This window comes from Megalobrama amblycephala, linkage group LG18 (assembly GCF_018812025.1).
Source record: "Megalobrama amblycephala isolate DHTTF-2021 linkage group LG18, ASM1881202v1, whole genome shotgun sequence".
NCBI classification, from domain to species: Eukaryota; Metazoa; Chordata; class Actinopteri; order Cypriniformes; family Xenocyprididae; genus Megalobrama; species Megalobrama amblycephala.
In genome coordinates, this window is record NC_063061.1 from 11,527,748 (window position 1) to 11,545,835 (window position 18,088).

An 18,088-nucleotide genomic window follows, 5' to 3' on the forward strand; every position below is an offset into this window, starting at 1 on the left:
TGCGGGGATGATGACGTGCAGGTGGCGGTGATTAGAACTCCGGTGATTGAGTGCGTGGGTATTGCAGGGAGGTGGAGCCTGACGTGTCTGTGACAAATGCTGCATAAGTGCAGTTCAATATTAGTTCATGTTAACTAATGTAGTTAAGTAATGTTAACTAATTAACCTTATTGTAAAATGTTACCATAAAAGAGAATGCAACCCTTGGATGCCTCTGGTTGGTATCTGTCATAGTTGATCATCCATAAGAGTCTCAGTGGATGCTCACAATTGATAAAGTGTTTTTATCTCTTTTTTTTTTTTGTCTATGCAGCAGTAAAATATGCAAGAAGCAGTTTTAATTCAGATTTTTTGTTTAATTTTCAAGTTTTATTCTTGAAATCCTTAAGCACTTTTAGAAAAAATAACTAGAGGGGAACAGTAACATGTTGCAGTCTGTTGCTTCTGCTCATTCTGTTGTATCACACATTTTCAGTTTTATTTGAGTGCTCAGTAAAGATAAGCTGTTGTGGTGTTTTGATAAGTTTGTGCAGGGCTGTGACTGTCAAGGTGGAGACCATAATTCCTTTTTCACATGAGAGATAATTATCTCAGTGTTTATAGTTCATGTGCCTAACATGCATTTTACAAGTGTAGGCTCATAAATAATTTATTCTCTAATTTTTCCAGATACACCAAATATCGCCATCACAAACGTATTACACAGATTGGAATGAAAACTGAAGTCCTCTAACTAATGCTTTCCCCACCGTCCAATAAACGTGATGGATCCATCTGTAGCTTTAAAGAGTTCAAATCACTATAGATGGGCGTGAACATGGAAGATCATCAGATATTTGCTGGACGATAGCCATATGACATGTAGATGATTGGAATGTAACAGTTACATAAAACACACACACACACAAAAACAAATTTATCCAACACAGCCCTTATTGTGTCAAACAGGAGAACCAATGCAATCTCTTTTGCACTGCAGTCTTTTCAACCATTTATTAATAATTGTTTAACAGACTATAGTTTTTAATAACTTTAATGTCTCCAAGGCAAAAAGTTGCACCTTTATCCCAGCTAGCAGGGAAGGTTCTCATGTGCAAATTTACTTACGTAGATAAAATCCCATTCGAAATCCACAAGATTTTTCAGTAGAGTGGCAACCTTTTGATTTACTGTTGCAGACTTTTTATTTACCACCTTGCCTCTGCAGGTCTTTAAGCCTCTTTCTGGGTTTAAGTGTCTAAAGATAGTTATATAACAAATTACCATAGTATGCGATAATCATGTGTCAAAATTCGGTAACACTTTATAATAACTGCACACTATGAAGCATTAGTTAAGCATTAGTTAATAGTTATTTCATCACTTATAAAGCATTAATAGACATTAGTAAGTAGTTTATAAATACAGCTATAATTGCTTTATTCTTGATTTATAAGCATATCTATAATGTGTTTAATAATTGTATTTTCATACTTTATTAATAATCAGTTTATCATTTCTAAATTAAGTATTACATTATTTACAAACCAGTTATTAAGGAGTTGTCAGTAGTTCATTTAGGAAGTGTAAGTAAATGATTAATAAACTTTTTAAACATTAATTTATACATCTTATTATTTAGACACATAGTAATAGTGTGTTAGTAAATGCTTTATTAACACATATTCCTACTGCAATTCATGATTAATTCAGGTAGTTATAAAACATTTAGAAGTAGTCAGTTAACTATTTTTGTGAGCTCATCTAAAGTGAGGACTATTTATGCTTTGTAAAGCTTTTATAAATGAGATTTATAGTGATCTTCTGCTGTTCTCTAATGTTTTAAAGTTAGTACTGAGGTAGTTTTGACACTAGGAATATGTTAATAAAGCATTTATTAACACACTGAGTAACTAATACTATATGTCTAAATAATAAGATGCATAAATGTACATTTAAATATTTTATTAGTCATTTACTTACACTTCCTAAATGATCTTATGAACCACTGACAACTCCTAAATTACTGGTTTGTGAATAATGTAATACACAATTTAGAAATGATAAATTGATCATTAATAAAGTATGAAAATACAATTATTAAACTCATTATAGATATGCTTATAAATCAAGAACAAAGCATTTATAGATGTATTTATAAATGGCTTACTAATGTCTATTAATGTTTTATAAATGATGAATTAACTATTTACTAATGCTTAACTAATGCTTCATAGCGTGAGTTATTCTAAAGTGTTACCCAAAATTCTTATGAAGATGATTCTAAAAGGTAAAAAAAAAAATTAAACCAGCAAAAAATAAATAGAATAAACCAAAAGAAAGAAATTTATACAGGTTGAACAACATGAGGGTGGCTAAACAATTACAGAATTTTCATTTTTGGATGAACTGTTCTTTAACAACTGTATAAATGTTTTTATTATTTATTGTATCTCCCTCGTATGTCAATGTTTCTTCTCAGCATAAGACACTAACCCAGCAAAATGAGACGAGGACTTGCATGCAGATTAAGTTTCTTCTCAACATTAGCTGCAGATGCAGCAACCTGTAGAGTACACACAATACACAAGTCAGAATACATAATCTCACTTAGTAAAGTAGAAAGAAGAAAATTAAATACTCACATCTGCATGCAACAACAGTCCATCTTCATGTTCCTGAAAATGGGACATTAGAAGCTTGATATGCAGGTGTGCCATCTCTGTGCTTTCAGGCTGGGACAGAGCATCCTTCAATGGCATAGATTTGATCTTAGATTTCCCCTCTTTGTGTTGATAACAGTGAGTTTTGAAATCTGAAAATTTTTTGAAACTCTTATTACAAGCAAGCAATGCACAGTTATACATTACGTTCGCGACATGAATGTGAATGTACACGTGTCTCACAAATGCAGGCCTGCCTGCATGACATGGAGTAATCAGATTACTACAATGCTTTTGTCACAGATCCCCTGTCTCCCTGGACTACAATTCCCATGATCCTCCTGTTTCTTCACCTGCACTCACTTCCCTTGTCATCTCCTATCATCACGGATCACCTGCACCTGGACTCTATTATCAGCACCCCCTATATTGCACTCACTCCCTTCACTCCTCGTCCGTTCTCTGTTTGTGTTAAGTGCATGTTTGGTGTACTCTGCCTTTTGTTTATTAAAAGTATTACATGTTTGTGGAAATCCGTATCTGCCTCATCTCCACACCAGCAGCCGTAACAGCTTTGCAACCTTATTATTATTAACCTGCAAGAAGACCTCTCCAAAATGGTTGTCATAAATGTTACCTGATTATTGATTGCTTTTTCTTGATTATGATTTTTCAGTACTCTTCCCACCACTGATGGTAAAATGCCGGGGGGTGAAAACTTTTGAACAGGATAAAGATGTCCAATTTTTTCTTATTTTGATAAGAAAATTTTTTTTTTAATTTAGTACTGCCCTTCAGAAGCAACATAAGACAATTAAATGTTTGTCAGAAGACAAATTAAGTACAATTTACCTTGATCTTCAAATTCAAAAAGTTTTCACCCCCCAGCTGTTAATGCATCGTGTTTCCTTCTGGAGCATCAGTGAATGTTTGAACCTTTTTAATAGTTGTGTTTGAGTCCCTCAGTTGTCTTAAGTGTGAAAAGATGGATCTCAAAATCCTACAGTCACTGCTGGAAAGGGTTCAAATACACAAAAGATGTTGGAAAACTGAAGAATCTGCAGGAGCTGGAGGATTTTTCTGAAGAACAGAGCTCAGTTTAACTGCTCAGGACAAACAAGAGACTCATTAACAACCATCACAAAACAAAAAAGCAGTCGTAGATCATCAGGTATCCACACACAGTATTAAGAACCAATGGTTCCCAAACTTTTGAACGGGGTCATTTTAATAAATTAAATTTTTTGAATAAATTCTATTTTTTTGTCTTGTGGACTATATATAAACATATTTTTTGTAAAATATCTTACTCAGGACAGTACTAAATAAAAAATAACATGCATTTTGTATGATCTCTCTTATTTTGATAAAATTATTCACATTTTCACAGATTCTGCAAGGGGTTCCCAAACTTTCGCATGCCACTGTATAGTCATCTAGTCAAAAGTATCCATAAATAATTATGCAAGCAGTTTTGTGTCATTATTCCATTTTTGTTGTCATTTTTTTTTCTTTTGCAAAAATACATAGCCAGCTGCTTTCCTCACTAGCATGACGGTTTTTCCTCCAACCCTCTACCGCTTCGTCTTATGCTTTATTTCCTTTTAGTTGTTACAAACTAATTTTAAGTAGTCCTTTAGTGCGGAGTTTCGAGTTGAGTCCAAACCCTCTATCTTGGACAGTATGACAAATCAGTTTGCAAACTTGTGAAATAAATAAAAGTGGTAACACTTTACAATAAAGTTCATTACGTAAACATTAGTTAATGTATTAACTAACATGAACTAACCACGAGCAATACATTTGTTACTGCATTTACTAATCTTCGTTAATGCCAGTTAATAAGAATACAGTTGTTTGTTCATGTTAGTTCACAGTGAATTAACTAATGCTAACAAGATTTTAACCCTCTGGAGTCTGAGGCTGATTTGGGGCCTGGAGAAGTTTTGACATGCCCTGACATTTGTGCTTTTTTCAGTTGTTCATAAACATATAAATGACAAAAGTGTCATTACACTCTATTCAGCACAAACTAGGCTACAAAAATATGTGGGGAACATATATGTACATGTTTGTGTTTTTGAAGGAATAATGTTTATGCGTGGTTACTGAAAAAACAAAAAACTTAAGTCACTGAAATAAGGCCAAAAAAAGGATAGTAAATCTGTGTTTACAATACTTTAGGGTATTGAAGGTTGTAAACTAGAGTTTTTGCTTCAAAATTATGTAAAAATTATACTGCCTACTCCTTCATATAAAACAATATATTGATTTAGTTTTTGTAAGACACTTTTTGCCAAGAAACACAGTATGCATGGAGGCGTGAATCACCACTGAAAAATGGGCCATTCTCACCTGAGAAGACAAAAGAATTGGATAGTAATGAGCTGAAATGACTTGCATATTAATGAGGCATTTCAGTCAGGTAGGCTGTTAAAAAAACCTTCTGTGATGTCTCAAGCTCATCATAAGATATGAAACATACAGAAAAATATTATTACAATATAAAGTAATGGTTTTATATTATACTTTAAAATATAATGTATTTCTGTGATGCAAAGAGTCTGAATATAGGCTTTTAGTTTAAAAGCATGCACATTTGGAGAAATAGTGGATTCTCATATGCTTATGTCAATTTTCTATACAGAGAAGTTATATTTATTTAATATTCATTGTCATTACTATGAGCGCTGGTGTTTTCAATTCATCCTTGAAGTCGGAGGGCGCTCTCTGTGCATTTTTAGTCCACAAATTCATCTAAAAGAAGAAGAGGCTATTCCATGAATGGAGTTTCCAATTCATACTGCAGCCGGAGGGCGCTAAAGAAACAAAAACTCATCTAAAATTCATCTATAGAAGAAAAGAAAACAAGAACTAACTGCATGTCTTCTAGAGCTCCCTAACCATGACTTTTACATCCAGATAAACACTTTTCAAGACAATAAATACACGATTGAGACGATGAATGCATGTATTGCCTCTGAATTTGCGTCTGAATAGCGCTGGCTCCGTGGGCATGGCCGCATTAGCAGATAATGAGCTGAATCACGGACTTCTGACATGGCTCTCTTTTCATACAGATTACATAAACACAGAAGGTTTGTTTTCGATTTGACTTACATAATTTAAAACCTGACATCTTAACGTTTTTTTAGACATAAGTTTAATTTTTCTGTGATTAGTATTCACTAAGTTACAGTTCATTTTCTGAGAACTATCAGATTGGACTTCGTTCAGAGGGAGAGGAGAAAACACGCATCATGTTAGTTTTCCTTATTTTACAAAAAGCACAACATTGTGTTTTTACTCTGAGTGTATACAAATAAAAGAAGATATTCTATAGTTTCAATTTATATATATTACTTATGTCTCTATGACAAAAAATGACGGAGTATTTTAAGTCTGTTTTGCTGCAATGTGAAAAAAAACCTGCAAAACGCGCCGGCGCGTTTTCAGACCTCAGAGTGTTAATAATGTATTAGTAACTGTTGAAATTAACATTAACAAAGATTAATATCATTAATCATTAATTAATATTAATGCTGCATAAGTGCAGTTCCCTTTCGATACTTCACTCGTACTGTGTATGGGGAAAAGTCTCCCTTTTTCCCCGTTACTGAAGCCTTTTTCAATAACGCAGTGTAACTGCACCGTCATTGGTTCACTCATAGACAAGTCATTGAACCAATGACGGCGCGGCATAGCTGCGCGACCTATGGCGAGAAAGCGTGCGAACTTTCCCGCCGAAATGGGCGGGGTTAAGGGCTATATAAGCAGGCGTTTCGCCATAGGATTTCAGTCCTTTCTCCTTCAGCGACGACAACGCATCTCCTCGCTGATCTCCGTCTGAAGCCAGGAAGCTCGCCGCCTTGAAGAAGCTCTCGCCGGGGTATGGATGCCGAGCTCTTCCGCATCCTATCCAGAGCAGTGGAAGAGCTAGACCTCGAGTGGGCCCCTCCGGAGGAGCCATCGCGTAGCCGCCTGGATGAGTGGTTCCTGCCAGGCCCCTCGCCAGCGTTCCGCTCCATTTTTTCCTGAGGTGCACGAGGAGCTTACGTGGCGTGGTGCGCTCCGTACTCCGCCAGCCTCCACACGACGCACCGTTCTGCCCTCACTGCTGTCGACGGCGCGGAAGATAAGGGCTACGAGCATCTGCCGCCCCTGGACGAAGCGGTGGCAGCTCACCTCTGTCCTCCCGCGGCTGTGGGATGGAAGACTAAAAGAGCTCTACCTTCCAAGCCCTGCAGAACCACCTCAACCCTGGCTGGAAGAGCCTACACCTCTGCAGGCCAAGCTGCTTCGGCGCTTCACACCATGGCGATCTTCCAGGTGTTCCAGGCCAAACTTCTCCTCTCTTTGGACGAGTCCGGCATTGATGCACCTGCCTTCAAGGATCTCCGCAGCGCCACCGATCTAGCCCTGCGGGCCACGAAGGCCACTGCCCAGGCCATCGGTCGTTCCATGGCCAGTCTGGTTGTGCTCGAGCGCCATCTTTGGCTCAACCTAACGGAAATTAAGGACCTGGATAAGACGGCCTTTCTGGACACCCCGGTCTCCCCTTCCGGTCTTTTTGGGCCAGCGGTGGATGGTTTCACCGAGCGCTTCACAGCGGTGCAGAAGTCGTCTCAGGCCATGACACACTTTCTGCCCAAGCGCTCCAGCTCTGCCTCTGCTTCTAGCCGCCCCAGGACTGCGCCGGCTCAGCAGACCAAACCTGCCCCATCCACCTCTCAAGCGGCGCCGCCTAAGGAGCATCGTCAGCGCCCTCGCCCTGCAAAGTGCCAATCCTCCTTCCCGAGACGCCAGGGACCCCGGCCCAAGATTGTGCTGGACCCGGTGACTCCGAAGACGTCCTGATCTAGCAGGAAGGAAGAGGGTTGGGGAATGTCCCGTTGCGACCGGACCACCCCAAAAGCTCCCTTGTGCAGTCTCCCCTCCACCTCGTTTAATTCCGGGCGTGGGAGAAATGCTCTGTGTTGCAGCTGGGCCCACACGTTGCGCCCAAACAAAACGCTGTTTTCACGGCGAACACTATTTTACTCCCTCAAGGAGAGAGCAAATTTTCTCTTCCACCTCCCTCGGTGTACGGCCCCCTACCCGGCGGCCTGTCATCCGACATCATTCAACCCCTTGTCACTCGGGCCGAGGCCTGGCAGGCCATCCCCGATGTGTCAAGCTGGATCCTCGGGATCATAACGCAGGGCTACTCGCTCCAGTTTGCACGACGGCCCCCTCGCTTCGGCGGGGTGCTTCAAACCTTGGTGAACTCGGACGACGCTCTCGTCCTCCGGGCCGAGGTCATGACCTTACTGAAGAAAGGGGCTATAGAAATAGTTCCCCCTTCAGAGAGCGAGTCAGGCTTTTACAGCCGTTACTTTCTGGTCCCCAAAAAGGATGGCGGCCTCAGGCCCATCCTAGATCTCAGACTTTTGAATCGCTCCCTCATGAGACGGAAGTTCAAAATGCTGACGCTGAAGCAGATCCTCGCACAGATTTGTCACGAGGACTGGTTCTGCTCACTGGATCTGAAAGATGCATATTTTCACATCCAGATAGCCCCCCATCACAGACGATTCTTGAGATTTGCGTTCGAGGGGGTGGCATACCAATATACAGTCCTGCCCTTCGGGCTGTCTCTGGCTCCTCGCACTTTTACCAAGTGCATGAACGCAGCGCTTTCCCCTCTGAGACAGATAGGAATCCGGGTTCTGAATTACCTCGACGATTGGCTTATTTTGGACCATTCGCGAGTCGAGCTGGAACACCACAGATCCGTGCTCCTCAGCCATCTTCAATGCCTGGGTCTCAGGGTCAACCTAGCCAAGAGCTCGCTGCTCCCCAGCCAACACATTTCGTTTCTGGGGGCAGTTTTCATCTCAGTCCGCATGACGGCGGTGGTCTCGCCAGAGCGCGCCCTGGCAATACAGCAGCTCGCGGCTTCCGTCAAGAACAAAGCCTATCTTCCTCTGAAGCTCTTCCAGAGGCTCTTAGGGCTGATGGCTTCCGCCTCCCCAGTTCTGCAGCTCGGCCTTCTTCGGATGCGGCCGCTGCAGTTCTGGCTGAAGTTCCGGGACCTTCCACATGCCTGGCGGCACGGCCGCTTGTGTCTCAAGGTCAATCGGGCCTGTCTTTCAGCCCTGAAACCTTGGATGAACCCTGCTTGGTTCAGTCTTGGGGTACCCCTACAGACGGTGTCACGAAGGACGGTGCTCTCGACGGACGCATCCAACTCAGGTTGGGGGGCTCTGTGCGAGGGCAGACCAGCCTTCGGCTCGTGGTCCCACAAAGAGAGCCATCTTCATATCAACTGCCTCGAAATGTTGGCAGTGATGAAAGCCCTGCAGGCGTTTCAGGTCCACTTGACGGGACGCCACGTCCTAGTCCAATTGGACAGCATGACTGTGGTGTCATACATAAATCACCAGGGCGGTCTTTCGTCCAGCTGCCTATGCGCTCTGGCGAAACGTCTTCTGTAATGGGCACTACCAAGGCTTCGGTCGCTCAGGGCGACTCATATATCTGGCAAGACCAACCTGGGTGCAGATATGCTATCACGGAGCAACGTCCCCTCAGACGAGTGGATGCTCCATCCCCAGACGGTTCTCAAGATTTGGGAGTTCTTCGGGAGGGCAGAGGTAGACCTCTTCGCCTCAGAAGACAACTCTCACTGTGAGGGTCTTCGGTCTCAAAGCAACGTCTCTCGCATTGGATAGTCGACGCGATTAATCTCTGTTACTCCTCCTCGGGCATTGAATGCCCCATAGGAGTTAGGGCCCATTCCACTAGAGGAATGGCTTCCTCCTGGGCCTGGTCTAATGGAGTTTCCATTAAAGACATCTGTGAGGCGGCCGGCTGGTCCTCGCTGTCCATGTTCATGTTAACTAATGTAGTTAAGTAATGTTAACTAATGAACCTTATTGTAAAATGTTACCATAAAAGTGAATGCAACCCTTGGATGCCTCTGGTTGGTATCTGTCATAGTTGGTCATCCATAAGAGTCTCAGTGGATGCTCACAATTGATAAAGTGTTTTTATCTCTTTTTTTTTTTTTGTCTATGCAGCAGTAAAATATGCAAGAAGCAGTTTTAATTCAGATTTTTAGTTTAATTTTCAAGTTTTACTCTTGAAATCCTTAAGTACTTTTAGAAAAAATAACTAGAGGGAAACAGTAACATGTTGCAGTCTTTTGCTTCTGCTCATTCTGCTGTATCACACATTTTCAGTTCTTCAGTATTAGAGTGCTCAGTAAAGATAAGCTGTTGTGGTGTTTTGATAAGTTTGTGCAGGGCTGTGACTGTCAAGGTGGAGACCATAATTCCTTTTTCACATGAGAGATAATTATCTCAGTGTTTATAGTTCATGCGCCTAACATGCATTTTACAAGTGTAGGCTCATAAATAATTTATTCTCTAATTTTTCCAGATACACCAAATATCGCCATCACAAACATATTGCACAGATTGGAATGAAAAATGAAGTCCTCAACTAATGCTTTCCCCACCGTCCAGTAAACATGATGGATCCATCTGTAGCTTTAAAGAGTTCAAATCACTATAGATGGGCGGTAACATGGAAGATCATCAGATATTTGCTGGACGATAGTCATATGACATGTAGATGATTGGAATGTAACAGTTACATAAAACACACACACACACACACACAAAGAATTTATCCAACACAGCCCTTATTGTGTCAAACAGGAGAACCAATGCAATCTCTTTTGCACTGCAGTCTTTTCAACCATTTATTAATAATTGTTTAACAGACTATAGTTTTTAATAACTGTAATGTCTCCAAGGCAAAAAGTTGCACCTTTATCCCAGCTAGCAGGGAACGTTCTCATGTGCAAATTTATTTACTTAGATAAAATCCCATTCGAAATCCACAAGATTTTTCAGTAGAGTGGCAACCTTTTGATTAACTGTTGCAGACTTTTTATTTACCACCTTGCCGTCTTCTTGGAGACCACCTTGTCTCTGCAGGTCTTTAAGCCTCTTTCTGGGTTTAAGCGCTAAAGATAGTTATATAACAAATTACCATAGTATGCGATAATCATGTGTCAAAATTCTTATGAAGATGATTCTAAAAGGAAAAAAAATAATTAAACCAGCAAAAAATAAATAGAATAAACCAAAAACATATTACAACAACAATAACGAAAACATTGGCACAACTCATTTCAAGATTTGCCTTTGACAAGACTTCACTGTAAATGGATAGTTCACCCAAAAATGTAATTCTGTCATAGTTTACTTCTGAACACAAAGGAATATATTTGGAAAAAATGTTTGTAACCCAACAGTTGTGGGGCACCATTGACTTCCATAGTAGGGAAAAATACAGCAGTGTGGAGCATTCAGGAGCAAAGAAATTTATACAGGTTGAACAACATGAGGGTGACTAAACAATGACAGAATTTTCATTTTTGGATGAACTGTTCTTTAACAACTGTATAAATGTTTTTTATTATTTATTGTATCTCCCTTGTATGTCAATGTTTCTTCTCAACATAATAAGACACTAACCTAGCAAAATGAGATGAGGACTTGCATTCAGATTAAGTTTCTTCTCAACATCAGCTGCAGATGCAGCAACCTGTAGAGTACACACAATACACAAGTCAGAATACATAATCTCACTTAGTAAAGTAGAAAGAAGAAAATTAAATACTCACATCTGCATGCAACAACAGTCCATCTTCATGTTCCTGAAAATGGGACATTAGAAGCTTGATATGCAGGTGTGCCATCTCTGTGCTTTCAGGCTGGGACAGAGCATCCTTCAATGGCATAGATTTGAGCTTAGATTTCCCCTCTTTGTGTTGATAATAGTGAGTTTTGAAATCTGAAAATTTTTTGAAACTCTTATTACAAGCAAGCAATGCACAGTTAAACATGACGTTCGCGACATGAATGTGAATGTGCACTAGCCATATGACATGTAGATGATTGGAATGTAACAGTTACATAAAACACACACACACACACACACACACACACACAAACAAATTGATCCAACACAGCCCTTATTGTGTCAAACAGGAGAACCAATGCAATCTCTTTTGCACTGCAGTCTTTTCAACCATTTATTAATAATTGTTTAACAGACTATAGTTTTTAATAACTTTAATGTCTCCAAGGCAAAAAGTTGCACCTTTATCCCAGCTAGCAGGGAACGCTCTCATGTGCAAATTTACTTACTTAGATAAAATCCCATTCGAAATCCACAAGATTTTTCAGTAGGAGTGGAAACCTTTTGATTAACTGTTGCAGACTTTTTATTTACCACCTTGCCGTCTTCTTGGAGACCACCTTGTCTCTGCAGGTCTTTAAGCCTCTTTCTGGGTTTAAGTGTCTAAAGATAGTTATATAACAAATTACCATAGTATGCGATAATCATGTGTCAAAATTCTTATGAAGATGATTCTAAAAGGTAAAAAAAAAAAATTAAACCAGCAAAAAATAAATAGAATAAACCAAAAATATATTACAACAACAATAACGAAAACATTGGCACAACTCATTTCAAGATTTGCCTTTGACAAGACTTCACTGTAAAGGGATTGTTCACCCAAAAATTTAATTCTGTCATAGTTTACTTCTGAACACAAAGGAATATATTTGGAAAAAATGTTTGTAACCCAACAGTTGTGGGGCACCATTGACTTCCATAGTAGGGAAAAATACAGCAGTGTGGAGCATTCAGGACGCAAAGAAATTTATACAGGTTGAACAACATGAGGGTGGCTAAACATTGACAGAATTGTCATTTTTGAATGAACTGTTCTTTAACAACTGTATAAATGTTATTATTTATTGTATCTCCCTCGTATGTCAATGTTTCTTCTTAACATCCTATAAGACACTAACTCAGCAAAATGAGACGAGGACTTGCATGCAGATTAAGTTTCTTCTCAACATCAGCTGCAGATGCAGCAACCTGTAGAGTACACACAATGCACAAGTCAGAGTACATAATCTCACTTAGTAAAGTAGAAAGAAGAAAATTAAATACTCACATCTGCATGCAACAACAGTCCATCTTCATGTTCCTGAAAATGGGACATTAGAAGCTTGATATGCAGGTGTGCCATCTCTGTGCTTTCAGGCTGGGACAGAGCATCCTTCAGTGGCATAGATTTGAGCTTAGATTTCCCCCTCTTTGTGTTGATAACAGTGAGTTTGGTTGTAAAAATGGTGCAAAATGGTTGTCATAAATGTTGCCTGATTATTGATTGCTTTTTCAAATAGTATATGCCTGTATTTTCAGTCGAAAATAAAACAGTTTGAGAAATTGTTTTTATTTGATTTTTTAACTGAGAAACGTCCATAAAGAGAACGACACTGATGTGAGCTACATTAATTCGCAGGGTATAAGGTGGAATAACAGTCACAGCATAATACTCACAACTCACTACTCTTGAGTACTTTTAAAGGGGCTACTTTTTACTCTTACTTTGAGTGGTATTTAGGATAGGTACTTTTACTCTACTCACACTATACTTTTTTTGGGAAGTAATAGTACTTTTACTTGATTATGATTTTTCAGTACTCTTCCCACCACTTGATGGTAAAATGACCATATATATATATATATATATATATATATATATATATATATATATATATATATTATTATTATTCTGATTTATTTATTTTTATATTAAAGTGAACAGTTATTTTAAATAAATTATAATAATAATTCACAATATTACTGTTTTTACTGTATTTTTCTATCAAATAAATCCCGCTTGGTGAGCATAGGAGACTTACCAACCCAACAGTAGTGTAGGTCTTCAAAATACTTTCTGATGTATTGTCATCTAGTCAAAAGTATCCATAAATAATTATGCAAAGCAGTTTTGAGTCCAAACCCTCTATCTTGGACAGTATGACAAATCCCTGGAGACCTCCCTACCTGTCTGTACATCCACCCTCACCTGCCAGTAGGTGTCCAGGGCGTGAGGACGCACCTTCTGGGAGGGGGACGTTATGTCACAGTTACAGTAATTCCCAGACTTCATTTCCCGTAATCCTCCCTGGTCATCACCTGCACTCACTTTATCAATCAGTAATCACCACACTCAGCTGCAGCACATTATCTGGACTATTTAAGCTAGACACATCCTCACACACATTGCAAGGTCTTGTTTACCACGGTTGCAATTCTGAGCGTTCATCATTCTGTTTGTCTGCCTGTTTTTGATCTAGTCTGTTCCCTGTCTATGATTCTCTACTGCCTGAATTTACCATTTTTGTTAATGTCATTTTTTTTTTCTTTTGCAAAACCACATAGCCAGCTGCTTTCCTCACTAGCATGACGGTTCTTCCTCCAACCCTCTGTCGCCTCATTCTTATGCTTTATTTGTTTTTAGTTGTTACAAACTAATTTTAAGTAGTCCTTTAGTGCTGAGTTTCGAGTTGAGTCCAAACCCTCTATCTTGGACAGTATGACAAATTCAGTTTGCAAACTTGTGAAATAAATAAAAGTGGTAACACTTTACAATAAAGTTCATTACGCAAACATTAGTTAATGTATTAACTAACATGAGCTAACCATGAGCAATACATTTGTTACTGCATTTACTAATCTTCGTTAATGCCAGTTAATAAGAATACAGTTGTTTGTTCATGTTAGTTCACAGTGAATTAACTAATGCTAACAAGATTTTAATAATGTATTAGTAACTGTTGAAATTAACATTAACAAAGATTAATAGCCTTAATCATTAATTAATATTAATGCTGCATAAGTGCAGTTCAATATTAGTTCATGTTAACTAATGTAGTTAAGTAATGTTAACTAATTAACCTTATTGTAAAATGTTACCATTTGGATGCCTCTGGTTGGTATCTGTCATAGTTAATCATTCATAAGAGTCCCAGTGGATGCTTACTGTCACGAATCCTGTCAGTTCCGGACTAAATTTCCCATCATCCCCCCTGTCAATCACATGCACTCACTCCACCTATCACCTGTTGCCACATCCACCCTAGCACACCACACTGATCACCACACCCAGATGCAGCTCATTATCAGGACTATAAAGGACTCACACTCACACCACCAGTTGGCGAAGTCTTGATTACCCAGTGTGTCATTTCTGAGCGTTTCCTTGTTTCCTGTCCAGAGTCACGTCACGTCACGTCACGTCACGTCACGTCTCCGCTGATTGCCCAGAGTCACGTCACGTCACGTCTCCGCTGATCGCCAGAGTCAGTCAGTCACGTCACAGAGTCACGTCACTTCTCCGCTGACGTCTCTGCTGATCGCCCAGAGTCACATCTCTCATCGCCCGTCACGTCACGTCACGTCTCCGCTGATCGCCCAGAGTCACGTCACGTCACGTCTCCGCTGATCGCCCAGAGTCACGTCACTTCTCCGCTGATCGCCCAGAGTCACGTCACGTCACGTCTCTGCTGATCGCCCAAAGTCACGTCACGTCTCTGCTGATCGCCCAGAGTCACGTCACGTCACGTCACGTCTCCGCTGATTGCCCAGAATCACGGCACGTCTCCGCTGATCGTTGTGTATTCTGTACCTCCACGTCACGTCACGTCACGTCACGTCTCCGCTGATTGCCCAGAGTCACGTCACTTCTCCGCTGATCGCCCAGAGTCACGTCACGTCACGTCTCCGCTGATTGCCCAGAGTCACATCACTTCTCCGCTGATCGCCCAGAGTCAAGTCACGTCACGTCTCTGCTGATCACCCAGAGTCACGTCACGTCACGTCTCCGCTGATCGCCCAGGGTCACGTCACGTCACGTCTCCGCTGCCCAGTGCCCGAGTCAGCTCCAGACTCCGCACCAGAACCCGCTTCAGGAGTCCACGAGCCCACTCCAGGAGCCCACGAGCCCGCTCTGGCCTTCGACGAGCCAACTCCAGCCCACCACGAGCCAGCTTCTTACCCACCATGGCCGCGATACCCATACCCACGAACTCTGACATGTCATGGCTGCCCACGGCTCCCGACCCGCCTTGGCCGCCCATGGCCCCCGACCCGCCATGGCCGCCCACGGCCCCTGACCCACCGTGGCAGTCCGACTCTCCTGACCCGCCGTGGCTGCCCGAGGCATCTGACCCGCCGTGGCACCTAGAGTCCCTTGACCTGCCCTGGAGACCTCCCTACCTGTCTGTACATCCACCCTCACCTGCCAGTAGGTGTCCAGGGCGTGAGGACGCACCTTCCGGGAGGGGGACGTTATGTCACAGTTACAGTAATTCCCAGACTTCATTTCCCATAATCCTCCCTGGTCATCACCTGCACTCACTTTATCAATCAGTAATCACCACACTCAGCTGCAGCACATTATCTGGACTATTTAAGCTAGACACATCCTCACACACATTGCAAGGTCTTGTTTACCACGGTTGCAATTCTGAGCGTTCATCATTCTGTTTGTCTGCCTGTTTTTGATCTAGTCTGTTCCCCGTCTATGATTCTCTACTGCCTGAATTGACCCTTGCCTGTTTACTGTTTATCCCTGTCTGCTGCCTGCCTCGACCCTTTGCCTGGTATTGTTTATGTTGCTTGCTGCCTTCCTCGACTCTCTGCCTGTTCACTGGATTGTGTATTCTGTACTGCCATCATTCCCAATAAACTGCATTTGGATCTATACACTTCTGACTCGTTACATCATCATTCAGGTTGGATTTTAGCTTTAATGTACGTTTTGTTTTAACAAAGCAGCTGATATTGCCATAGAAACCTAGTGGACTGCCGACTCACTTTCACCACAAAATGGCGGAAACGCAGGGCTGCTGCTGGGCGCCGGTGTTGCAATGGAACCTTCTATTGAGTGTCGCTTCTTGTTAGTGTGTATTCTCCACCCCCACCGCCGTTCTGCTCTCTCACGTCTGCATTCAAGTGCACAAGTCGGTTTTTCAACAGGAATATCGCAAAAGAGTAGCAAAAGTCAAAGCACCAGGAATTTAACTTGTACTGCCAGATCTGAGAGGTTGTAAGCGTTGACTTTAAGTTGTACAGCTAAACTGAAGTAAAGTGCAAAAGTAAATATGTCTCACACATTTGTGTCTGTCATTTTGTTTATGTGAATGCCATTTTACACATTTGTAACTATTAATCTGCTACTTCAACTTCGTAAAACGGGTGTTTTGATTGTTGTCTGTGCAAATCGAAACATTTAGCTTTTCACATCAGGGCTGTGAGTGTAAATTTCAATTTACAAATATTAATATGACAAGTTTTTACATTAAAATCAGCAACTTCTCGAGTTTTTCTACTGATTACCTTCATACCTAATGAAGAGGTTGACTGGCAAAAAGTATTTTATGTATTTTGAAAATACAAAAATTCTAAGCTTAAATATATGTAAATACAAAATGCATTTGAATTTTTTTTGAAGTATTTAAATACAAAATAGTATTTTGTATTTCAAACATGTATTTCAAATACATTTATTTACATTATTACATAATACACAACACTGTTAATCTAAAGGGGATGGTGGCTTTACAGAAGTGAAGCTTTTTGTGATTATTTATTTTTTTTTTTTTTTTTTTTCAGCAAGGGGGATCCCCGCATCACCCTCAAATGGAGACTTGCCTATAAATAAGGAAAGCACAGCATGGGTGGGTTAGACTACGAGAGGCTCCATGCAGTGTCTGTGGTTACAAACATTCTGAGAGACTTGCTTGTTGCTGCTGCAGGAAAGATCATTTCTGTGAGTGTTACTTCTTGTAGTTTACTGGAGAATTATTGATAGAAGATAGACTATGTATTTATATGTGTATGTATTTATTGTATGTATTTATGTATTTATTTATCCTATCTTATTTTAAACTATTTATGTTGTCATGTTGTTCAGTCAAAAACACATTATTTAACTAGATTCAAAATTATGTTTAAAGCTTTTATAGTCAATAGGTGGTTGACAAGTCCTGACAATAAATAAATAAATAAATAAATAATAATAATAGGGGCATGTTGTCACAGTGCAATCATTTCTTCATATAGTTGACCCTAATTGAATGCTAGTGGGGTTTTATTGTGTTCTTGTTATACACACACACACACACACACACACACACACACGTTTGTGTGCAGTGACGTGCAGAGAGTTCCTCAGGGGCAGGGCTCAAATGTAAAAAAGGGCAATGTTAAAAAAAAAGAAAGAAAAAAACATTATCATCAAGCCTCCATTTATTTGATATAAAATTTAATCGATGAAAAATATAAAATATTGTGAAATATTATTACGGTTTAAAATACTGCTTTTCTATTTTAATTCTATTTATTTCTGTGATGCAAAGCTGCATTTTCCGCATCATTACTACAGTCTTCAGTGTCACATGATCCTTCAGAAATCATTCTAATATGCTGTTTCATTATCAATGTTGGAAACAGTATTTTTATAACCTGTGATATTTTTTCAGGATTTTTTGATGAATAAAAAGATTTATATTGTTAGAGAAGATTTC

The 18,088-nt window shown here is 40.3% G+C and overlaps 1 protein-coding gene across 1 annotated transcript in view; it reads left to right on the top strand.

Annotated features, from left to right (window-relative positions):
• The window catches only part of LOC125252118 (sialidase-4-like), a 73,374-nt gene that overhangs the window by 22,883 nt on the left and 32,403 nt on the right, over positions 1 to 18,088 (top strand). The window lies entirely within an intron of this gene.